Raw genomic sequence first — 27,500 nt, 5'->3', positions numbered from 1 at the left:
ACTGTGGTCACAAAATAAAACTTATTCTAGGATAGCGATACAAAATAGCTTTAAAACTAACAATAACAATAGAAAACAAACAAATAAATAAATTAAATAAACATGAATATACATAAATGATCACACACATATGTATATATATATGTATATATATATATGTGCATGTATGTGTGTACACATAGGTATATTTATATATAAAAAAGGAGAACGTCTACCTAAAACCACTAACCTAGTTCTAAAATAGATCCTTTGTTTGATAAAATGCATGCCCATTGGCTGATAGGAAGGGGCGCGGTGGATACTAGAACGCCGATTGGCTAACAAGAAATCCTCAACATATATAAAAGCAAGAAGCAACCACAGAATCCGCGCATAAGCCTGACGAATCCTATAGTTGGATGAAACGCATAATATTCAGTGTAGCTTAATCGCCATATATATTTTATAAATGACTACATTATATATATATATATATATATACACATATATATATAAATATATGCACTAATATATACACAGATATACATACATATAAATATACACACAAATATATATGTATATATAAATGTACACACATTGATATATATTATATATATACAAATATACATACAGATACAGGTTTATATACAAATATATACATATATACAAATATACACATATATATACATATATACATAAATATAAACACATATACGCATATATAAATATAAACACATATATACATATATATAAATATAAACACATATATACATATATATAAATATAAACACATATATATACATATATATATAAATATAAACACATATATATACATATATAAATAAATATAAACACATATATATATACATATATATAAATATAAACACATATATATACATATATAAATATAAACACATATATATATATATACATATATATAAATATAAACACATATATATATATACATATATATAAATATAAACACATATATATATACATATATATAAATATAAACACATATATATACATATATATAAATATAAACACATATATATACATATATATAAATATAAACACATATATATACATATATATAAATATAATCATATATATACATATATAAATATAAACACATATATACATATATATAAATATAAACACACATATACATATATATAAATATAAACACACATATATATACACATGTATATATATATATATATATATATATAAATATAAACACATATATATATACATATATATAAATATAAACACATATATATATATATATCCATATATATATAAATATAAACACATATACACATATATATATAAACACATATATACATATATATAAATATAAACACATGATATATATATATATATACAAATATGCATACATACATATGTACATATATACAAATATACACACAGATATATATATATATACACATATACGTACACACACATATATACAAATATACATACACATCTATATATACAAATATACACACACATATATATATATACAAATGTACACATATACATATATAGAAACATACATATATGCACACACATATACATATATACAAATACACACATATATACAAATGTACACACACATATACATATATACGAATACACACACATACAAAAATATACACACGCATATACATGTATACACACACATAAATATATACAAATACAAACAAATACACAAAAATACACACACACATATATATATATATATGTATTTATATATACAAATATACCCACATATTAATATACGCACAGACACATACATAGACGTGCATACACGTGATGTCAGCCGAGTGCATTTAGTTACTGAAAATCCATGTATCTGAACATTAGTTTTCAGGCCTACTAGCGACTTGCACACATTCAAGCAGACATGACACTGTAGACGTTCATTGGTTTGAAAGAAACTAACAGCAACGGAACTCATAATCGTGCGCTTTTATGTGATTAACAAGACCTGCACTGAACAACACAACTCGTTCACACATTTTAGAGATACAAAGATTTCCATGATTTGGCGACAAAGTTTCGCGCCTCCAACATGCACTCTTGAGCCTTGCTCGGCCTATCTTGGCTTCTTAAATGTAAGTTGAGCCTCCGTTTATCAGTGCCAGCCATTGCTTTCTATTATAGGCTAGCCACTTCCAACTGTCAAGAGGAATATGTAAACTCACCCGACTATTTGATGTTATCACGAAAACCTCTTTTGCTAAAGAGAAGCTCACAATAAAACAACCGTTTTAGGAGACGATAGCGATAAAGCCGGTCAAGATGGCATGCCGAACGCATCTGGTTTTTATAAGAATGATAATAATAATAATGTTTTGGACTTATTTAAGACATGTATCAGGGAAAAAACTATCCCACTTTAAGTCAAGAATGAGTAACGTAGTGCTCATGAAACCTCGAGCTGCTCTACCTGTGACGGGTACAAGGTCTATACTTCAGAAGCATAGATTAGGGATGGTTTGACACATGTTTGATATACTGACATTTGATCATTTAGATCACCATCAGACGAGACTATCTTGTAACCTACAAAACGCGTTTGATGCCTTGTTGATTCTCTGTCTTATTACCGCATCAAGATTGCTATCATCTGATAAGATCCTACCAAGATGACCACCTTTTTTACGACTCCACGGCGCTTTCAAATAAGGAAGGTGTAAAATTCCACATACATACATAAATACATGCATACATTAGAATTTCTGAATGCGGTGGCTCTAGGATACGTTTTTATAGTTAGGAATACAATGTTTTTCTAGCCCCTACTTACGCTGTTATTTATTATGTTATTTTATTGCATACATGTGTATTATATACTGTACTCTGTGTGTGACCGTGTACGCTTAGTTTCACATGTGTAACGAAGTAGTCTCCCTGAGGATAATTAGCTTTCCCTCTCTTTTGCATTATATATATATATATATATATATATATATATATATATATATATATATATATGTGTGTTTAATGTTACACAACATATACACCAATTCATTAAAATTAGACAAGGTAATTGCATCAATTAAAAATTACTCAGTGTATAAATCTAATAATCAATTCTAATTAATAATTTACCAAAATGCACACACACATACACACACACATGCAGATATATGATTAGAAGCCAAAATATACTATCATCTATAAATATTAGTCGGCACTGATTGGCACTAAACCAAAATATGTTATGCCAAGTCTTATGGAAAAGTGTACGAATAAAAATTTCTTATCTGGATCAGTGGAAACACTTGCCATTACCCAATAATCAGTATCAGCGAGAAATCAATTGTAAGAGAGTGTTGCTATAATGCAAATGCATTTTAAAAAGTTATTGAAAAATCAGAAGTGCACTGTGATTCTGATGATAATGAGGTTACAGAGATTTCAGAGAAAACCAAAGTTTTTTTTTCTTTTTATCCATTCAGAAATTACTGTTGATTATGTGTGTCAGAACAAGGGAGCAAACATATGTATTATCTAAAAAAAAAAAAAAAAAAAAAAAAAAAGGGGTGTGTGTTATGGTTTCCGTATACAGTAATTTACAAACACACTGTATACGTTGTCTGTTCTCCGGAATAATGTCTGACTAAAAGAAAACACTTCCTAAAACATCGCAGAGAGTCGGTTCTCTATGTTAATTCTTTAATCATTTCTATTCCTTTAAACTGTGCAAAATGGTAATTAGGCTAAAAATCCGTTCCAACACGAATACATTTCTTGAAAAATAAATCAATTTTCAAGAGCATATATTTGCATGTAAACTCTTACCATCCACTGTAGACATCTAGTTGAAATATAAAATTAAAACACGCATTATAGTACCTATGTATTTGTATCCACGGTAACACAGAAACTGTACCAATAACAAGCAGTAGTAACTGATATAAATATTTAAGTAAAAAAAAGAAACAAAAACAAAAATCATTGTACTTATCTATTTCTACTGGAAATGAATCTTTCATTTCTGTAAGTCCAGTGTATTGTGCTGAAATGTAGCAATCTATACTGACAAGTGGTCCTAAGTGGATTTGCCTGCATGTCTTACAATTCAATAGAGATTGACCAATCCTGACAGCACATGATTACGTTTCGTATATATAAACGCAACAACTAAGTATTATATGAAGGAACGCCGTCTGTTTCTCTATAAGTAATATAGAAAGATGATCAATTCGGACGTCTAATCCCCTGGCATGCAAGAACATTGCTAATCATAAAACTGCAAAACAAATTTCAAATCACTTTCACGAAAAACTCGTATCGTTTGTGGCCTACTTATTGATAAAGGGTTGGAATTCACAGCCGAAAAAAATCAGAATAAATCACTCAATTTCTAAAGAAACACGACTTAATGATAAATTATTTTAAAAAAGAACTAGTTATTTTACTATGCAAATCGTGTGCGATATAAAGACTACTATGCTTCTGTAATTGTGTTTCAGTACGATTTAATTTGCTTTAAAAATTGAGTCATGAAGAATACGTGGTTTATATATTTATTATATATGTAACAGTTACATGTACACTCCATATATAAAGCTGAATATATGTGTGTGTGTTTGTCTGGTCACAAATAGGCTCCTATATAGTTGACTATTTAAAAAAAAACTGATTACATATAATGACAGAACCTGTATTGAGGCACAGGAATGGGTATGTTTGATCTGTCAGAACAGTGGCTCATTAAAATTGTGGGGTCTGCGTTCGCATCTAGTCTACAAAGTATGGAAATAAAAAAAAATAAAAAAACTTTACAAGTGTTGTTGATATAGATGTACATTAGAATACTTTGATAAGTATGTTTTACCTTAAACAGGGATCGTATAAAAAAAAAGTGTGGGCTCTGCATTCGCGCCTGGACTCCATAGAATGGAAATAGGCACACACTTTTATAAAAAAAAACTTTTCATATCTATTTGCGTCAGTATATTTTGATAATTATGTCTCATTTTGAAGAAATGTGGTATAATAAAATTATGGGGTTTTCGTTCATGTCTCATCTCCGTAGAATGGAAAGATGTCATAAAGTTTAACAAGGTTTTTTTAATAAAGATCCACAGAATATTGTGATAAGTGTTTCAGTGTGAACGGGTATGGTATAATAAATTATGGGGGGTATCTAGTTTTTTATCACTTTCATCATGTTTTGCATTTGTTTTGACACCCACAAAATTCAATCCAAAATTACAACACTCCCCTTCCTATAACCTATCATACTTTCATAAATCAGAGTCCATTTTCGGTAGGCTGTTTTGAACCCAGTCAACGACGGGTACTTTTGCTAGAATTATATATATATATATATATATATAATAAAAATTAAATAGGAATAAATATAAATGGTTATATCGTTTCTGTATTTATTTCCTATTTGTTTACGTTTAGGAATGCGCTCTTTTGAAAAAAAAAGAATGTTTCTTTCAAAAGCACACACATATACATACATACATACATACATACATACATATATATATATATATTATAAAACAGAGAAAAAAGAAAGTGTTCATGTAGAAAGGAAATATACTTAGAAAAAAAAACGAAATAAATGATAGAAACGCGTATAGTGAAGCTTCCCTCCCCTATATAAAACGTAACGGGAGAGTTGACCCCTCCTCGATACACATAATACGTTAAACCGGACAGAACATGGCAATCAGCGAGACCCAATCGTTCCTTCGATGCTTTTCTCTCTTTAAAACATCCCCTTTCACCATATGTTAATCTCGACACATAAAAGGAAATAGTAGCTGCCGACATAAGAGTGTTCATTGGCTAACCTTAAAAAATATATGTATATATAAGCGGATTTTTTTTTTAAGTTTTGATTTATCGAAAGTATAAGACGAGATGCGAAATTATGGCTGCGTGATCCGCACCTCATGGTTGAGATGTGTTAACATCTAGCATTGAGCCATATGCCTTCATCGTCCATGAAGTGGCGATTAAAAAAAAATGAGCGGACAACATACTTTGAACTGATAAAGAAATTAAACTTCAAATCGCCCAAAACCCACAAGGAAACCCCGTATAATATGCTGCTCACTTGAGAACGACATAGAGGGCGCACTGTTCTACCACTTACAAGAAGATAATTGAAGACTGAAATATATAGATGCTTACGGGTGTATTGCATTAAACCATATATATATATATATATATATATATATATATATGTGTGTGTGTGTGTGTGTGTGTGTGTGTATTAATGTTTGGACGTACAAAATTTTTCATAAGGATTTGAATACCATATACGGGAATTGCCCGAGAGCTATTTCGGCTATTATCTCGTCAGGAGAAATCGATAGCATACAAAACAATATTACTGGCGACATTAAAGAGCACACCAGGGGAATCTAACTGCCGAAAATAAGGAAAAAAAATGATTAAAAGAAATATTTAATCTGAAACTGCGTTTAAAAACGATTAAAACTAGACCTTGGCACAGCGAGGGGGAAATGGGGGGAAAACGGTTCAAAGTTCCCCAAAGAGAAATAATATTTTCGTTGTCTCATTTTGCCGACATGAAGGTTATCGAACCGCAATAGACAGATTCAAAAATATGTAAACGGATTTAAGAGCCAGCGACGTATAACAACTCGAACCACTCCAGCTTATATTTTTCAGCACAGCATGGATTGCCAACCAAATGCTGGCCAATGGCAGACTCCAAAACTACAGAAGAAGGAAGTCTACCAGAGCAAACCCCCATGTCTGATTTTAGATTGAACTTTTTGGTTTATACGAGTTAGCAAATGCAAATATGTTCACCCAATATAACCAGCATCGCACTGGCATTTAAATTGATAAATAATATTACTAATTTGGGTGTAAGGCAAGCTATCTTTGCAAAAAGGAGCAAAAGCAGGTCTCGTAGTGTATACCAAAGGCAAGGAAAGTGTAGAATCACTTATGAACACTTCTGACATTGGTTATGCAAATTTATACACTAGCCACAATCCACGATAATTTTAAATAAATGCACTTCGCATTCAAAACTATTTAGGGGGTTGTAAATCATCAACCTTCTTGTCGATGCAGTCTTCTAAGGGATAACCATTATTGATAAATATTTCTCTGATCTTATCAAGTTCGGTGTCTAATCGATTAGGTGAACATATCATGGGAGTTCTATGTATTAGCGTGTTAATTAAACTGACCTTGCGTGATTTGTGTACAAAGGACGACCAGTTCACATATAAGCCAGTAAAAGTGGGCTTCCTATAAATGAGAGTGAGAAAGCCGCCCTCCCTTCTTGAACGCTAAACAGGAACATCCAAGAAGGGAAGAGAATTGTACTTCTCACTTTCAATAGTGAATTTAAGAATCCCATGCGAGGAATTCAACTATTAAAAAAAAAGATAACGCAATGACACCTTACAGACCAGATACTAACCGTCATTTTCCTTTCATTCGCCGAAAGCAAATAAGACCGAATGTTGTCATTTAATGTGGGGAAATCAGCTTCCCCATATAACAGGCACTTGCAGTGCGCACATGAATAGCAATTATCTGATATAAAAGATTTCCCTCACATTGACCGAAAAGGATTAATTTATTGTCAAGTGAAACATCACAACAGATACTACACTTTGCTGAATCAAATATTTTATTCACATTAAAAATGAAATACTAAAAACAAATAAATACAAAATGTAGGCAGAAGGCCAACTATAAAGGGAGGGGTGATGTTGGTTGGTTAATCTCGTTTCTTTTAAACTAAAAAAAAAAATAGATTTGTCTTGGCCAGCATTATTTACTGTGTTTACCCTTTCGTAATATGGAGGGTCCTACTAAAACCAACATTTTGTAAACATGTTTTATTTACATAAAATAAAAAGATACCAATAATAATAAAAATTTCGTTTGTGTCGAGGGTGTGGGGAACAAAACAAGTCTAGTTAGTAGGACCCTCCTTGCCAGTTTATATTGATAGACTGCCCATTTCACTGGTGTATAAAGGAACCAATGTCTTTCTAGCAGCCTGTAAATTAGGGTGATCCTGTACAGGGTTTGGTTTGGTTGTTTTGTTTTACGGCATATCAACCCATTTCAGGTTATTTAATGCCGAATCTGGTGATTTTGAAGAACGATTTTTTTAATATAGCATATTTGTTTTTTTTAAGTAGTATTCTATTTAACCCATAGTTGGGACCCTAACAGGTGCAACCACTCCGGGTCAGAGTGGACCTGGGAGCAATGGAAATTAAAGGGTGGCTCCCCACTCTCTAAGGCCTGCAAGCTGGAGCCCTCACCATCAGATATAGGTTAAGGTCATATCCAGGACCTTCTGTATAGTTGAAGTAAATTCAAGGGAGAAAAGAAAAAATGGTGGGTGAGGGTTGATAAAAGTTGATCTCGTCCGGACGGACGGGTGTTGGGGTTTGCGTTCGATTAGTTTCAATTTATTTTATGATAAAGACAAACAAACAACACATGGAAGGGACGGTGCGAATTAAAAAAAAGAAAAAAAAGAAACTCTTCTTTTGCGAATCTGAGATATTATGATCTAGAAAGTATAAAAAAACGTCTCCTGGAATCATACCGACTCGAGAACCCCGACGCTTGTGCCCATTTTGCCTTTTATATATTAGGCTAGCAATGGTGCTCGGCGTTGTACGAGTTTTTCTAATTGGGTGTTGAGCAAAAATCTATTTAATTTGTCGCGTGTTTTGCTAAAAAAAAAAGACAATAGCCTATAATATCTGATATTTAATAATGCATCACATTACTTTTATAAGGCAAGTAGTTATTACTCGTATTTCGACATAATATAAGAAAAAAAAATGCAAATGCTTATAATGATCTGCTAATCCACAAGCTTGTACATGCAAAAAAAAACAAAAAAAAACACGTTGAATACAAACAAGTGTTGTAGGAAATCTTACAATTCCTAAATGTAATTGTCTTAGTTGTTAAAAGGTGTCATTACTATAAGTTGTTTTTTAAAGGATTCGAATAATAGTCTTAATTCGAAATGACACCTAAAAACATTTTAATCTTTTGAAATTAAACATTGCCGGAAAGTTATTTCCAGCTTTGAAATCTCTGTAGTTCTTCATACGAGAGACCTTCGAAAAATGATTACTACTATTTTTGTTTCCGGATAAGCCTGAATGGATCGAACTGATTCATCCAACACAGGATATTTCATATCTCTGTTGAAGACATTGACTGTGTGAAAGTAATCAAGGATTCCTTCGATAAACGTGCGTCGGAACCAGGGATGCGTCATCCAATTCGTCCATGGAGCAATAAAATTGAGTCGTTAATTATTAACAGACACATGTTGAACATTTCAGTTCGATTTCACATTGCCGACAATGTTTATATAAAGTGCGTCGTAGATTCCCAAGCACAATCACCACCCTCTCCCTGGCAAAAATGTTATTGGAAATTATGGTGGCTATGTAGAAAATAAAATATGAAGCACATTACAGTGTATGGTTATAATTGTACTACTCTTGTCTTTATTACTCTTTAACTGATTTTATTTTAAAAAATAAAAGGCATTACTTTTGAAACGACTAATGTATATTAACAGATCAAACGTTTTAGAATATATTTACATCTGCAAACTTTAAAAATACTGACCTTAAACTATATCCGATGGTGAAGCCCCAGCTCGTGGGCTTTGGAGAGTGTGAAGCCACCCTTTAATTGCCATTGCGCCCATGTTATCTCTGACCCGGTCTGGTAGTACCTGTTAGGGTCCCAACTATGGGTTAAATAGAATCAGCTTATATATATATATATATATATATATATATATATATATATTTCCTACTAATTTTTTTTTTCAAAATCACTGGATTCAGCATTAAATGACCTGAATAGGATTGATATGCCGTAAAACAAACAACCAACCAATCATCCTTAAAAAATACGTACATTAAAACAATACAAATTTAATAATTGTTTCATTAGAAATTTGTTGAACAGGTTTTGCGTAAGTATTTAATAAAACATTTGTAAACTATATAAAGTAAACTGTTTCATAAGAAAACAGTTTATCAATAGCGAAGCAAATATAACGCGAAACTAGATTGCCGGACAACGTCTGTTTAGCATATACATTTAAAAAAAACACAAAAAACACACACAATTTTAGTTTCTGTTTATATATCTTAGGGAATGATTTAACAGGGACATTTAAATGCTATTTTATTTATTATGGTCTCAGATATACATATGTCGACGCCATTACTCTCAGACGATAAATTCTATCATTTCATGTTTGGTGTTCCGGGCCGGAAGCAGTAACCAGTTACAAATGTTCTAACATGTTCGTTGGCTTCATTCCAACGTTAACATTAGAGCAATAACACTCATCTCTGTTGTGGGTCAGAGGCATATGTTTACTTACTCATGTACTAAGACATTTTTGTGAATCAATCGTATTAAACTGCCAATAGTTTGAAGTATACAACCAAGTTTCTAATAGCTTTACCGAATAATAGATCTATAAAAAACACTTGTTATTCGATTTTCTTCTGATTTATAGGCAGAGAAATGGCTCGTGCAGGGTTTTAGAGGATATTTATTACGGAAATACAAAATTAGTATATAATAATATTGCTCCCTAATGCGTGTGTGTGTGTGTGTGTGTGTAGTATATTTATTAGACAAGCATTATTGGTTACCTATGTGAAAACATGTTTCAGTGGAGTCCCAATGGAGGGACAACACCACATCAATTTGGGACTCCACTGTAACATGTATGCATATATGTTACCCAGATTATTTGTACAATGAACAGCCTATACCAGCTCTGCCCTGTATTGAGTACTCTTTAATAATCAAAGGAGTTTCATTGGATTTACATCTAGGAACCAAATCGACACAACCTGTATATACAAGTGATTAGTCATTTTTAGGAACTGCCTACAGACATAAGATTAGATCGAATTTTTCCAAATGAAAGACTTTATTCATTCACTTACCGGTAAAATAGCTGCTGAGTGGACAAAATTGAAAATGAAATTAGAATTTAGACGCACGTCGTCCAAAATTACTACAGTGTTCATTTCCGAATATATATTTATGGGATAAAATCCCTCGTTTTTTTTAAATGTTTTATATGCGTATAGATATTGGGTGGCCAATAAATGTTTTTCTTTTTATTTTATCGGACGTGACACAATCAGTTATACTTTCCAAATTATCTATAATGCATCTCACCTCTCTGTTTAAATGTCTCTCTATTTTTTTCATTTTTCTTATCATTTTGTTTAAGCCAGGTATGGGGCATCCTACCAGATGCCAAACATACACCTGCTATTTTAGACACTCCAACCGAGAGATCTTTTTAAGATTCTAACGGTCCCTTTAAGTGCAATTGTTTGAATCTCCTTTGCACTTGGTTTACCTGGTATATTTTAAGATAATTTGTAAAATTCTTTTTCATAAGTCCGATTGCTCCTATAATTATTGGAATGATAGAGATCTTCTTAAGGTTCCAGTTTCTTTTCATGTCATGCATAAGACCCTGGTATTTGGTCATCTTTTCCCTCTCAGCTCTGTTTAACCCAGCATCAAATGTGTGTATGTATGTCTGTATGCCTCATAAAAACTTTCGACAGAGGTGACAGATTTTCAGGAGATCTATATCGTTTTGAATCCGCACCAATCGGAAGAAAAATATCGAAGAATTGGTCCCCAAATCTTAATTCCTTCAACGTTAACAAGCAATATTTCTCAATGGAAGTCGCTTTTACACCGATATTTTCGAAATTCATCCTCTCTTTTCGATTTACTAGCCTTTATTCCAACCTACATCACCTCCTGTTTGGCTATGCGCGCAATAGCAAAGACGTCACTTTTTCCCGTTCTTTTCCTCCTTCCCGGTAGGGGTTCGAGCCTTTATGCTAGCTACCACTTTTTTTGTTCAATACACACATAAAAACACCTTAACAACACCGGCTATTTAGGCTCATAAGTATATATATATATATATATATATATATATATATATATATATATATATATATATAAGGTAGAATCAAGTAGGGTTGTAAAATAAGTATGTAATGAGCATAAATAAAAAAAATATATTGTGTATTATTGTACAATCAGACGGCGACTACGATATATCGGGTAAAATATACTAATTATAATATCATTGGCCCTATAAAAAAACATATGCGGAATCTGCTTTGATGAAGATATATTTTTAATAATATCGTCGACCGAGCAACATCAGGCGGCCTGCTAATATATAATATATAAAATATATTAGCAAATGGAATATTTGACTTTCAACACTTTATTTATTTTAACGCTCATTTAATGACAAACCATGCAGTTCTCATTTTGAGTGCTATCCTTTCAACCTTTTCTGCCGGTGTAACGTTCGAACTCTTAACTGCATCTTGTCAATCACGAATCTTTTCGACATCGAGAATCTACACTGAATAATCATTCGACTATGATTGCGTAGAACTCAAAAGTAATTACATTTTTTTATTCTTACTATCATCTGCACTGATGAGTGCATTTTTAACCTCAATAAAAAGGTGTAATTTAGAACGTACTTTTTACATTCTAATTTATTTGTAATACCATGGGTATTTCCAAAACAATACATAGGCCAACAAAATACACATCACATATTTGAAGATTACTCTAAACTGTAACTTGCTGAATGCTAGCCGAATAATAACATTCTACCATCGTGGAAAAATACAGTTTTGTAGAAAATTGTGTATTAATTCCGAGTTGTACAAACTGATTTCTCTTTTGCGAAAAATACACCCGAGAAATCCGAATAAAAAATAAACAAATAATTCTATAATAAAAGTATTTTGTCACAGTGTGAAAAGTCGTTTTCGGAAGAAATTTACTCTGTTTTTAACATTAAAACATACATTTAATTTAATTTCTTGGGCATGAAAAAAATCGGCCACGCAAAATGGGCATGAAAGAAAATCGGTCACGCAAAATGCAGAAGTAAACCTGCGGTTGATGAGAAGCAGATTGTGATTGTTGCAATAGCATTTATTTTAAGAGGATAAAACAAAATTATTCTGAAGAGGGCATTTTCTAGGAAATATCTCATTTACTAGCAGTGCCCAACAAACGCTTATACAAGTTAGCGAATCTGATGTAAGTTGTTGCATTTATAGTAAAATACTCAAATAGTCATCTATCTTGCATTTTACTAGCTTAACGTTTCTCTACTTAGGTAATAAAACGAAACACTGAATTAGACTACGATGATTTTCTCATGCTGAAATAAACCCACACTGATTATTCATTGTTCAAAGACTTGTTCTCTAGTATTGACACTTAACTTACACACACCAAGCCTGTTACATTCATAGTTGGGGCTAAGCTAAATTACGTATGCAATCAAGTAAAATGTTCAAGCAAGTGAAAGAACTATCTCAGACTATCAAGAAGCAGGAAGAATTGGCGTAATGGTCTTACTCTCGGAGGAGGTCCATTCGAAAATTACTATGATTTCGTGTTACATATTTGCTGTCCAAATTATCATAGAGTAGGTCACAAGCAAAGGAGGTCGATGCAGTTTTATTGGCGGCATGCTAATGTTCTCGAAGTGCAGCAGTAACTGGTATTGCATGCGCGATTTGCAAAGTTGGATATACTTAGAATGCTAAAGAATCGGCAATTTAGTGCAAAATAGATGATTGTAAAGGAATCAGAAAAAATTAAGATCATCTTATCACTAATATACATAGACACACACGCACACACACATATATATATATATATATGTATATGTGTGTGGATGTATATGTATATATCTAATGTATATATGTAAATATATATATGAGAATGTAATTTGCGAATAATTTATTCAGATACGTCTCTCTCATTCCTAATTTTATAAAAAATGGCGTACATAAAGTAGGCTCATTTGATATTGTCATATTTAATAAAATGCATATCTAATTGCAGAGTGAACAACTACGTTCATGAGTTCATGTTTTACAAACAATCATGTTAATAATATAAAAAATTAAGCAAAGGATACATTATGGATGTGTCTGTTGGCTCGCTGTAGCTCATCTAATTTCGTGGAAGCAATTGCATAAAAATTGTTAAAAATAAACATTTCATTCAACATTTTGTTGTTTTCCATTTGTGTACAGGGAAAGGATGGGAAATAATTAAGTTATATTTTTGTTTTCGATTACCATTTACAATTAGCTTTTGGTAACTATTAACACACACACACATACATATACATATATATATATATATATATATATATATATATATGCTACCATCACTTACTGTTGGAGACAGAATGTCTGAGACCAGATCACCAGGAAAAACACATTTAGTATCAGCAGATGTAAAAATAACATTTCAAACTCCCATTTCAAACAAAACCTTTCACGAAAATATCTGAAGAAAGCGAACCAAAGCTGGAAACGCGCTATAAAAATATTTTTAAACAAAATATTATAAAAGGCTTAAAAGAAACCACAATTGTTGATGGCTACACTTTGAAATATACATTTTTGTTCTCGTTGGAACTACACAATAATCACTTTAAATATATATATATATATATATATATATATATATATATATATATATATATATATATGTATATGTCGGGGGCTTAAACTGATGCGTTCTATTTTTTAACTTCAAAAACATTTAAGAATTTGCCAATGTTTAATAAAAATGTAATTTAATGAAAATTTAATGAAAATTTGCCAATGTTTAATGAAAACGTTTGACACTTCGTGGCCGAGAATTTAATTTTCTATCAGAATTTCCAAGGAGAAAGTTGCAAACGGAGAGGTAGAGTATGTGCATAGATGTCCCCAGAGTGTTTTATCATACATATGTGTCACCACTCTTTGAATGCCTACATGACACTATCCTCACGTGTCTAAGGTCTATCGGTGCAGGGGTTTTACAGAACTACCTGACGTGATGATACTTTTCCCTAACAGTAAACCCTGAAAATATTCAAAATCACATAGTATTCGCTGGTCAAATAAGATCTCGCTATAACTACCCCACATTAGCTTTCACGGGGTATAGGGCGCCTTCTCAAAGGTCTGTTACTTTATAGAATTGCACGACGCTGGTGGTCCTGGATATGATCTTAAACTATATCAAGTGGTGAGGCCCAAACTTGCGGGCTTTGGGGAGTGTGGAGCCACCCTTTAATTGGCATTGCTGCCAGATCCACGGACTGGAAGTACCTTTGGGTCCCAACTATGCGTTTAATACAACCCGCTTGAAACATCAAATATTCTATTAAAATTTTTTCTTCCAAATTTTTGTATTCGGCATTAAATAACCTGAAAAGGTTGATATGACGTAAAACAAAAACAACCAACCAACTAGCCAAAGAAGCTGGATGCGCCACCAGACTAGATAAAATATTGTCCTGGAATTCTGTAATAGACCAAGACAAAAACTATACTACAATACATTAAAGTGTTTAATTGGGGAGAGGAAAATATCTTCTCGATTTTTTTTTACTAATTAAGTGTTTAAAGGGTAAAGTTTTATGGAACATTCGAATATCCATGAATTTCATATAGAGTCAGCGCTTTTATTTCTGAGAACTTCACTAAGGAAAAAATTTAAAAAGTCGATGAACACCAATATCTCTTACATGAACTCATCTTCGTAACACTTACATGCGACGCTTACTGTTGATCAAGTAAAGATTTTTTTTTCATTGAAGGATTCAGTCACGCATGCCTGGATTCAGGCTCATACATGGGAGGTTGGACTTATGTTCTCACAACGTAAATATCTGCTAGAGACAAATGACAATTCCATTTAATGAGTTCTAAAGTTCAATAAAGATAACAAGGCAAGTTGCACCACCAGACACTGTAGTGCACGACAAAAAGAAGTAAATATGACTTACTTTTTTTATACATATAGAAACATAAATTATACATCAGTAATTATTAGAATGTTATAGGAAGTCTAGACTCAAGAAGATATCAATGTTGAAAAAATAAGACTATGAAAGTAGGGATATATAAATATATTGCATACACACACCCACATATACCTTATATATATATATATATATATATATATATAGTAGAAATACTTGACTTACTTGGTCGTTTTATACGCATAAACCTAATAGTTGCATTCATGCAGGTTCCCTATTTGTTAATATGCAGTAAATTCTATACAGATTGCTCTCACAAAGTAATGAGTTTTAAGTTGATCAAACATCTCATTTGGGTACTATCTATTTAAATATCAAACTAATCGAGCTGCGTTATAGCCATAGTCGTTATTTATATCCATTTCTTCACCAATTGATCCACCAGACACTGGATGGACAAGAAAAAAAATCGCGCATATATTTATTCGCAAGTCGTGTAAATATAGTATGTTAACGTAAGAAAGTAACGCATTTGTTACTGTCGTAAGAATTTTCTTGTACAATATTGTAGTAAACCTAATATATAGTACTGAAATCCAAACTAATATATATATATATATATATATATATATATATATATCAGGAAATGAGAGAGAATGTAAGAGATATGTGTGTCTCTGCATTTGTGCGTATCTGACTCAACAGGGACATGTATAAGGGAAACGTATTTTACTTTATCTCCAAGAACACAACATTAGAACTAATTCTTTTGCGAACTATTGAGAGGAAACAAAGGATGTGCTTTTAATAAAACAATATAACCTGTCGCAATAAAATATAAACAGTAAATAAATGCAACCTAACCAGCATTTTTCATATGACATTTAAGTTTTTAATTAATGAACAGGAAATCCAAATGTACTGAGCGGTTAACGTATAAGCGTTTAACCATTAATAATTATATTATTTTATTAATTTTTGTAATATTTATATCATATTATGATATACTATTTAAACAAAAGATCCACGCGCGTATTGTGCTTTCGAACAAGCATACAGGAAATACTGGAAATCTCAAGATGAATGAAATAATGTATAAGGGAAATGCTTGGAGTTATTCTATGAAGTAGATATATAAGTAAACAAGAAGTCCTTTTCTCCATATTATATACTGTTAGAGAAACAAAACAAGATGACATCATATTGATGAAAGCGAAGGATATAGACACATATATATTATAGCATAATTGTATAGTTTATTTTTAGATGCACATCTATAAAGAACCAACTCTAATGGGTTGGCCGAGCAGGTATATTATATGTGTTTTTATGTGTATATTATTGGTTACATATAGGAATACATGTTTCAGTAGAATCAAAAGTTTCAGAGACTAGCCTCATCAGCCCGGTCTTACTAATGTTTGTCTAATAAGTATTATATATATATATATATATATATATATATATATATATATATATATATATTACTTCATTTAATCCCATGAATTAATATACGAAAAGATAGTTTTATGAGTATTTTTTTTCAGTATTTACTTCAGCTATGTAGTAACTTATGTAAATATACAGACAATTAAGTTACAGAATATTCCGCGTGTAATTTTCGTGGGGATTCGTCAATATATATATATATATATATATATATATATATATATATATATATAGAGAGAGAGAGAGAGAGAGAGAGAGAGAGAGAGCATTAGTAATCGTTTGAATGCCACAGTTTGGTCTCAATCGTTAGGTTTTTTTTCTATACGCAGGTGGGCACATCGTATTTTAATTAAAGTTTCGTTGGGTAGAGAAAGATAATCTAACAATGCCTTAGTGTCGAAACTTCTTAAAAATTTTAACCTATGACATCAAATAATTTTGTGTATACAAACACAATAGTATTAAAAATGTCGTACATATATATATATATATATATATATATATACATATACATACATATATATACATTATACATTATAATATATACATTATACATTAAAATATATACATTATACATTATAATATATACATTATATATATACACTATATATATATATATATTTCACGCACACATATATACCCCCATATACAAATTATGAAGACATATACATATAACGTTTATTATACGTACTCAGCTTCATATATAATAACAAAAAAATATAATATAATTATATTACCTCTCTGGAAAAGGTGACTTGCCTCAATACATCCATTGTTCCTTTGAATTTGCCACAGTCATTATCTGTTCTGCTGAGGTACCACCTTTCCAAATTCGGGTGTCGAACGACGTTATATGTTCCATCAATTATTCCGTCCAACGAAAAGTAATTGTTCTAATTTAAGTAACATTTGTCGTCATTTTCTGAATATATCCATGAAATACACCAATTGCATCTTTATAATTAGGTACTGCATGAGTAAAAAAGCTTCTGCTGTTTTCTGACTTCAACGATCGCATCTTATGCTATGTTGAAAATAGTCGAATGCTTTTTTTTGCGTTTCCAAAAGAAGACATCCCGGGAACCTTTGGTTGTCCATTGCTTTTGGACAGATGTAACTTCACATTTTCTTTCTATTTGAATCAATCTTAATATATGGTGATAGTTGATAGACAGATCGCTCAGTACACGCGGCTTTATCTTATTACTTCCAGGCTATGATTGGGAATCATGTGCGAACTAAATCGATTCTGATACCATTCGAAAAATGTACAATCTTTAATGTATTAGCTTCCTCTTCTGTACCTCAATACATTATCATCTATCTACCTGATTTTCTAAATGTGTTTGTTTTTGAATGCAAATACATTCTCTCTTCTCTTTCCTTCTCGTAATGTTATTTCTCTCCTCATCTTCATAATTCTTTTATGTTCACCTTATTAATTTATATGCAACAATACAATCTTAAGATGTTTTCAGCTGCTTCCATCCTTTCGTAAATCTTTCTCCGCCTGACCCCATCCAATTACAAAAAACACAATCATACACTGGCGTACACATGCAGGTGCAGAACAACGCACACAATCATTTGTGTATACACGGTTATCTGTCTATACAGGCCCACACATGCATATGCACACACACACTATATATATATATATATATATATATATATATATATATATATATATATATGTCATCGACATACAGTCCTGTTTCATTGCATCACAACTCATCAGTGCCGCTAGACTAGCATCACACTCAAGCACAGGATTAGACATAGAACCGTCGTGTTGACAGTCGGCGGTTCTCCCACTCGTCCATGGAATCGACGCCCATAAATACCACGTCGGAATATCTATTTAAATAGACACCGCCACCACTTTTATAGTGCTCATATCGCCTTTTCCTACCCAAAAAAACGAGCTTCGCTTTTTCAGCTAAAAAAGTAGCGGGTGAGATTATATACTACAGTGCTCTACCCTAACATGGGGGCTTGATATATATATATATATATATATATATATATATATATATATATATATATATATATATACACACACACACGTTCCTGGATATGACCTTAAACTATATCAGATGATGTGGCCCCAACTTACGGACTTTGGCGGGTTTGGAGCCACCCTTACATTGCCATTGCTCCCAGGTCCACTCTGACCCGGATTTGTATTACCTGTTAGGGTCCAACTATGGATTAAATAGACAACGACTTGAAAAAACATATTCTATTCAAAAAATATCATTCAAAATTACTAGATTCGACATTTAATAACCTGAAAAAGGTGGATATGCCGTACAGCAAAAAACAAACTCACGAAAGACACATACATATGCAGAGGCATATACACATACATATATATACGCATATACATTGACACACATATATATATATGTTAGTGGTGTTTGGATGTGTGCCGGTGGCGAATTTTAAGCCAAAACTGAGGGATTCAGTTTCGATATCTGAGAGAGGTTTTGAATTAGGTCTGGCCGTCCGAGGGTTTTCCATTTGCTATTCTTGATTAGTTGAGAACGCTTATTTATCAGCACCACAGTGATAAAATAAAAACGGGCATGATCATCGGTTTTTTTCTTACGTGCCATTAGAATATGCAGCCCTCAATATCTCGAAAAAGAAATCACACATATCACCGAACCACTAAAACTTTTACAATACAAAGCTCACCTTATCTCTAAAACAAAGAAAAAAGCCATCAAAATATACTCAAACATAGACAAACAAAAGCAGAACACACCAGATACACCACTACTAAATAGACATCTTTTTATACCTACCCACACTAACAACGACACAATTTGCAATACTCTTAATAATCTAGGCATACAAACAGTACAAACCAATTCCTAAACTATAATACGAACTTTAAAAACTAGCAAGCATTCCGCTAAAATAACATAAAAGGGACATAAGAAATGCCAACCCCTTAAATGCACTCTTTTCCCACTGTGTCGAACATGGCCACGCTTTCGGCTTTGGACGTGCAAAAATCTTAAAATCCATCCCAGATAGAGCAAAATGGAGACTTATTGAATCTGCTTTAATTTCAAATATTAACACCATCAAACAAAGAAAAGGATTTTATAATGTAGCCCCAATCATAGGTAATATAATAATAAATGAACAAAACATTAATTTAGATCCTGGTTGATGATGATAAAAAAATGCATATATGTATATAACCCGGCCCCCCTCCACACACTTGATATAAATTCTCTTTTCATCATGAATTTTTTTCTCTCCAGAACAGAAAGAACTAAACTTCTCTTTCGCATGTGATATGATCGTCTTTCCTGTACACCCTCGCCTAGAAATCCTGATGTCCCTGAAATGGGGACGAAACGTTGATTTTATTTTTGTGTTTACTCTTTTAGGTTTTTCCTTTTTATTCACATAATGTCTAAAGCATAATTTATATCTTGCTTTATTTTATTCATATATATATATATATATATATATATATATATATATATATATATATATATATATATATATATATGTAGTTTTTATATTTATTGAATAAAGGTATTATGAGACCATTCGCTTAAATTGTTGGACTTTCGGAAATAATGTAAATTCTACGTAAATATCCAAAAATAGACAGTGTTTATTCTATCGTTTCCTTACATTTCGATTGTCGGCATTTCTCTTTTGTTTGTGTTTTAGATGAAAATACATTGATTTTCTCTTAGCTTTCATCTCTGTCGGCCTCGTAAAATGTTTATAAAACATTTTCTATTTAAATTTTCATGAAAAAAATTATCTTATAAATCGAACTGAATGAAAAGAAAAAGAAAAGTGAAGAAGGTACTTTCCGTTGGCGGACGTTAAAGGATACCGACAGAAATGAAATCTCTCAAATGGAAAACACATTAATTAAATTATATAAAGGTAAATATTAAAAAAAAAAATCCTTAGAAGGAAAGATATATCTACAGATCCGAAAATAAAAAAAGGATACGAATTAAATTATAAACAATATAAGTTTTATTTATAATATCTGTTTAGAAAGTGCTCATATTGAAAAAATAGCAACTATTAATTACGTGGAATCGTTGAAAGTATTATCGGAATATTTTATATTCTGTAAGATTCCAGGTTTTGACACACTCCGCCTTAAATTCCTTTAAAAATCTGAATTTTTATCATTTCTATGCTGCCAGAATATGCAGAAAATTTTATTGTTATAACTGTGTCATTTATATTGCAAGAGCCGCTTATGTGAATATGGACCAACAAGAAAAAAGATAACGTTTTAAATTGCCAAGACTTGGATAGGGAGATTTAAGAAAAATTGGAAGCTTGAATTATGAGATGTTCCTCTAGCTGTAGAGCCCGTGAGGGGTGTGAAAAATATTTTTAAACAAGGACTAAGAAAATTGAGATCCATTGTAATGTTGACGTACTTTATCCTTGTTTGAAAGTTACTGAATCTTGAAATATTTATAAAAACAAAGGGTGATATCCTATGATCATTTGTTATGGCTCGCCTTTCAGCATAAAATAGGCATCAACAAAAACAGCCACATTCAAAATGTGACCACATAAATACTGCTACTACCACTACTACTAATAATAACAACAACAACAATAATAATGGTGATAATAATAATATGATCAATAATAACTAGAACGGCCTGTGTACCGACGATTCCCGCTCACAATGTGACACAGAACAGATTTAAGGTAATTTCGGTGCGTTTTGTTTTGTTTTGTTTCAGGAAGTTGTCCATAAATTACTGATTGGATTCCCAATTAAGACCTGTTTAAAAGCGAATAAATTCACCTCGACGAATGGGGTATAACCCCGCTCTAATTGACAGTAAAAAATATATTTTTATTACTGGGAACATTTCAAAGCAAATGTGAACGAGTATACAAAATCATTAAAAATCACGTTATAATACTAAAAAAGAAAATCCCCATATTTACATAAACTCCTCATGAAAAGTATAATGCATTAAGATATATTACAAAGGTGTAGTTTAAGCGACGTTGAAACTATAAGATCTGGTATTTTATGGAATGTGAAAATTACATTTTGATGAAAACATGCAAAGTAATCAGTATAAGTAAGAAATACGTAACGTAAAAAAAAAAACAGTTGAAGTGAATATTTTACTAATAAAATTCCATGACGGAGAAACCGATCTAAACTGATATACTTTTGTTATGTGTTCATAAAGTTGTCTCTAAGTTAAGAAAATAAGTCATCCCTTATAACAAGTAATGTTTATGAGCACGTTAAGCAATCCTGAAAGAGTTTCTGGGTCATTTTGTTTTTATTTTGATTACGACTTTGCTATGTCACGAATTGAAGATTCCACTCCGAAAAAGAAGTGTTTAAAATAGCAGTAATAACGCGTATAACAATAGGTCCTGTTTTGTAACGAAAGAAAATATATCATTCTTTATAGTTAATAATTTTGTGTGAGTACAGAATAGTTCCAAATCAACCTCCTTTCACTTTGTTAAGAAAGGCTATTCAAATAAATATGTTAGACTTTTTGCATGGTAATTTTCATGCATAAACATCTTACTTAAAATAATTTATTTTATTTCATTTAAGTAAACTGAAAAAAAATTCTCCCAAATTTTTTTTACAACATTGATGTACGTCCATCGCTTGAGAAGATGGCCGTGATCATTCAATTTTTCTGTGGCTTCGTAAATACCTTGCTATACCTATTCGACCTCTGATGCGTTTCCTGCATGTTGGATATCTGGGAGATAGTTATGTATAAGGTGTTGATTACTCCGTTTTTTGTAAAGTCGTGTTTTCTCTTGCGTTCTTTCAATGCATGCGGATTCAGCGTCCGCATCCATCTTTTGAGTTTTAACATGGCAGGATTTTTTTATTTATTTTTTGGGGGGGTATTTAGTATTTCCCTTGAATTAGAATAACAACCACACTCTTTTAGGGAGACATGGACATTTCCCTTAAAATGTTTATCGCTATCTTTTAGACAGCTCATCGTAAATGAATTTTGTTAACGTTGAACCAGGCACGCTGCATACATGACCTTCTCAACGCATCTGCCATTGCTGTAACATGCACCTCTGAGTTGTGTTTTCTGTCTTGTCATTTGATTTTCAGCAATATAACGAAGATTTGTTGTTTCCATTGTAATAAATATCCGAGAAAAAACTAAAAGTGTAAATCGATTAGAGACAACCAACGCTGACGGAAAGTCTGTTACAATAATAAAAAAAATATCGCTATGAAAAAATAAGCTTATCATTAAGAAAGCCATTCAAAACATGAAGAGAGGTGTTGTGTAACTAATCTGTACTTTAAACAAACAATATAAAAAATAAGCAGGACTACTTATGCTTTTATTTTAGGGTATTGAGATATAGATGGAAATAAGAAAATCACCGAGATAAAATAACGTAATTATATAGGAACAAATTTATAATATTGATAGAGAACGCTGTTGAGAAAACGGGTCGCATTATATTAGCTATATTAAGAAAGTTTTAGAAAGCGATTCTAAAGCCGATGAGAGGACGGTATTTGTACAGGGTGACCCGATAAAAGTGTCGCCCTTAAGAAAACAACGCTATAGCTTTATTTAAAAAAATAAATTATTCAAAGGAAAATAAATCATGTTATTTCATGATCGAGTAGAGCCTGCTCTACCACCTCAATACGATCTCGGGACTTCGATAACGCCTGTTTACCAAGCGGAATGGTGGCGATAAGGCTGACTTTGGCTTTGTGTGAAATCATGTTGGGTATGCTCCTCACGTATGACCAAACAAAGTAGTCCAGCGGGATAACGACATAGGGAAGATTGGCCGCAGTTACAAAAAGGAGCATAGTCGTGGTAATACTTCTGAAGCAACGCTTTCTGGACCGGCGCCGAGTCCGGTTGTCATATCTTGATGGATAGAAAGCATGAATTGTACAGCGAGGAAACTTCGATCATACTCTTTAAACCGTACGTCAATTTACAGATATTACATGATCGTATCGCTTTAGCATTGGTCGCGTGCATGCGACTCTAAGTCAGTCGGTCTGTCGGTCTGTCCGTAACACATTTGTGCTTTGCCTTTTTGGTTAAGGTCAAACCCATCTTGTTAATGGATTGCTGTTCTAAGCTTTTTAAGCTTTTCTTGGCCTTTTGGCAAAGATCAAACTGTAGTATCTGTTCCGGCAGACACTGAACGCTAAGACCATATGTGGGGGGGGAAGCTCCACATATAAGACCTTGGTCAGTGTAGGAGATACCCTTCATACCAATTGTAAATATCCAGCTCCCCTACTCCCAGGGGAGTTGGTCCCCATTTCCCCTTCACTCCTCACATTAAAAATCGGCCTTGTGCCTTATTTGCTCGGTGGGGGACCAAATAAATACAGCTTTCCTTGGACGTTTGGTCCAGATAAAAATGTGGTATCTGTTCCGGTAGATATTGCAAGCAAAGGCCATATGTGGGGACAACCCCAGATAAAGGACCGTGGTCAATGTAGGGGCAACCATTCATACTAATTGTCACTATCCAGTTATCCTACTCCCCGAGGAGTTGGTTCTCCATTTCCCCTTCATTCCTCACATTTAAAATTGGCATTGTGCCTACTTTGCTCGGTGGGGGGGGAACAAATAAATACGAACCCCACATATCAGACCTTGGTCAATGTAGGGGCAACCCTTCATACGAATTGTCACTATCCAGCTCCCATTTCTCACCCAGGTGAAGCTGGCCCCCTCCCCCTTCCCCCTCTCTCCACATTAAAAAAACGGCCTTGTGCCTAATTTGATCAGTGGGAAAGCAAATAAATACAGACCCAAAATATAAGACCTTGGTAAATGTAGGGGCAACCCTTCATACCAATTGCCAATATCAAGCTCCCCTACTCCCTGGGGAGTTTTTATCTTACTTTCCCTTCACTCCTCACATTAAAAATAGGTTTTGTGCCTAATTTGCTTGGTGAGGGAGCAAAAAAATATCCTTTTCTTGGCTTTTTGGCCAATATCAAAGTGTAGTATCTGTTCTCACTGCATGCTATACTTATATGATATAAAATGGGGGATACCTTTTTCTGGATTAATTTAATGAAAATTGATCACTCACTTTAAAACCAGTCAGTCTTAGAGCCAGTCAAATTATTCTCCAGATCATTCAAGTTGTTTTTGAAGGATTCCAGTTATTTTTTAATAATTCAAGTCATTCTTAAGTTCATTCAATTACTCCTTAAGTTTATTAAAGTCATGCTAAGGCATTTAATTTATTTAAGTCATTTCAGCCCATTTTTGGTCATTTTAGTTTTTCCTTAAGTATTTCATGTCAATCCGACATTCACGCATTCATTACACGAGAGCACGCGACGAATGACTATCGACCTTGTTTGTACACAACTGGCTAACTCGTAGATGGTCTGCAAAAAAAAAACGGTTTAATCAAGGGAATATGGTATCACGCCCCCTTTTCCTAGGGTGACAACCTCATCGTTCCACCTTATCTAACAGAATAACTTTGAAAAGTCTGAAGAAAAAGGTAGGTATGTATTTATTTTACCGCGTTGAAAAACAAGGAAGCAAAAGAAAAAAGAAAACCATCGCGATTATCATCTTAACTATACAAATGACGTTTTCAAGGCCAATGTAAATAAATACTTTTTGCGTTATATTTTTAATAGTCACATTTTGAACAAATGCCAACATCGTTACTTTTCATCTATGCACCACCTAGTATGTCAGGCAAACTCAAGCTTTATCTAGTTGCCTGTTTGCTTTGATAATCTGAAATAGGTTTTTTAGACTGACTGGCATATCTTAATTTGAAATCACGTCAGCGACATTTTTTTGGTAATTCACTTGCTTAAAAATCTAAGTGTCATTACTAATGGAATATTAAAGTCAGTTTTCGCTAATTTGCATACTGATTGCAACATTTGTCTAAGAAGCCAGTAGAATTATGCATGTAAACCACTGCACTGCAGCATTTAGTGTTACTCTACATTTTACAGCGGGAGTTGGATCTCCTAAGTTTTCCGAAATACCGATGTCGCCCTCTCGGTGTTGCAGACACTCAGATTGAAAAGCAAATTAATAAGGTCGGAGCTCCATCCGTCGCAGGATTTGCGGAAATGTGTCGCAGTGCAACACCAAACAATTAGTGGACTCCATATTTTTTAAGAAGGGTTTAATCCCACTGACATTGCCCCTCCCAATGAATCATCCATCCATTGCACCTATCGCCGCTAGTCGGTAAAAATGTGTATATTTACCTGGAAAATTTCTATTCACACATTTATTTTTACAATCATATAAAATTCTCGCTTGATAAACTGAATTGAATTTACAATTTTATCTTAAAATATCAGGTTTCTTATTTTAACTTTTTATGATTGTTTATATAATCAATGATACTGTTTTCGATTGTTGAATTCTTACAATGTGTAGGCACACATTTAAATTTGCTATTCCTGTAAGATTATACTTGTCGTTCATCTGCTGATTTGCATAATCTCTTTGATTGTTTTATTGCCTTATAATATCCTCCGTCTGTATTGACGTTAATACTAAACTACGACTGCAGAAAGGCGATGTCCTATAGTGCTTTAATTGCAAATTAATTGCATGCCTCAATAAAGCGCCATCATTTAAATACAATAAGGTGCATGGCTAAAGAGATAACACTTTAATTGTGCGGATAAAATATCAAGTACGCGCAAGTAAGGAAATCAAGTTCCCAAAAAATCGGTTTATACGATCAAAGCGGAATTTAAATGTAGCTAATATAAATACTCGTCCTAAATATGCACATGAAGTCGTTAAAACAGATTAATAAAAAATAGAAAAAGGATACATAGTCCAAGAGAAAAATCTAATTATCAGCTCCTTAATCGAGCTTCTAATTCCGAAGAACGAGTCGTGTTAATTTACGATTTTTATTTATTTTAATATATATATATAAATATAAATATATATATATATATATGCACACATATACTACTATATATGTATACACGCACATACAACTATATATTATGTGTATATATATATATATTATATATATATAATTATATATATATGTACAAATATGTACAACTATATTCTTTATATGTACATATATATATATATATATATATATATATACATACAAACACATATATATATATATATATACAAATATACATACA

The 27,500-nt window shown here is 32.4% G+C and overlaps 1 long non-coding RNA gene and 1 pseudogene across 2 annotated transcripts in view; one reads left to right on the top strand and one right to left on the bottom strand.

Moving 5' to 3' along the window:
* LOC145241551 (uncharacterized) overlaps positions 1-27,500 on the bottom strand; it is a 1,723,551-nt gene that overhangs the window by 1,484,368 nt on the left and 211,683 nt on the right. Inside the window, exon 1 of one of the 2 annotated variants that reach the window (XR_013862574.1) lies at positions 18,058-18,656. The exons of the other annotated variant lie outside the window; for it this stretch is intronic. This is a non-coding gene — a long non-coding RNA (uncharacterized LOC145241551). Of the gene's footprint in view, positions 1-18,057; positions 18,657-27,500 lie in introns of those variants that run through there. 2 annotated transcript variants of the gene reach the window in all.
* LOC145241865 (U2 spliceosomal RNA) lies at positions 25,304-25,527 on the top strand (annotated as a pseudogene).

The sequence above is a fragment of the Euprymna scolopes genome, chromosome 20 (assembly GCF_053919585.1).
Source record: "Euprymna scolopes isolate OS-2025 chromosome 20, ASM5391958v1, whole genome shotgun sequence".
Taxonomy (NCBI): domain Eukaryota; kingdom Metazoa; phylum Mollusca; class Cephalopoda; order Sepiida; family Sepiolidae; genus Euprymna; species Euprymna scolopes.
This window is presented reverse-complemented; position numbering and strand designations above follow the sequence as displayed.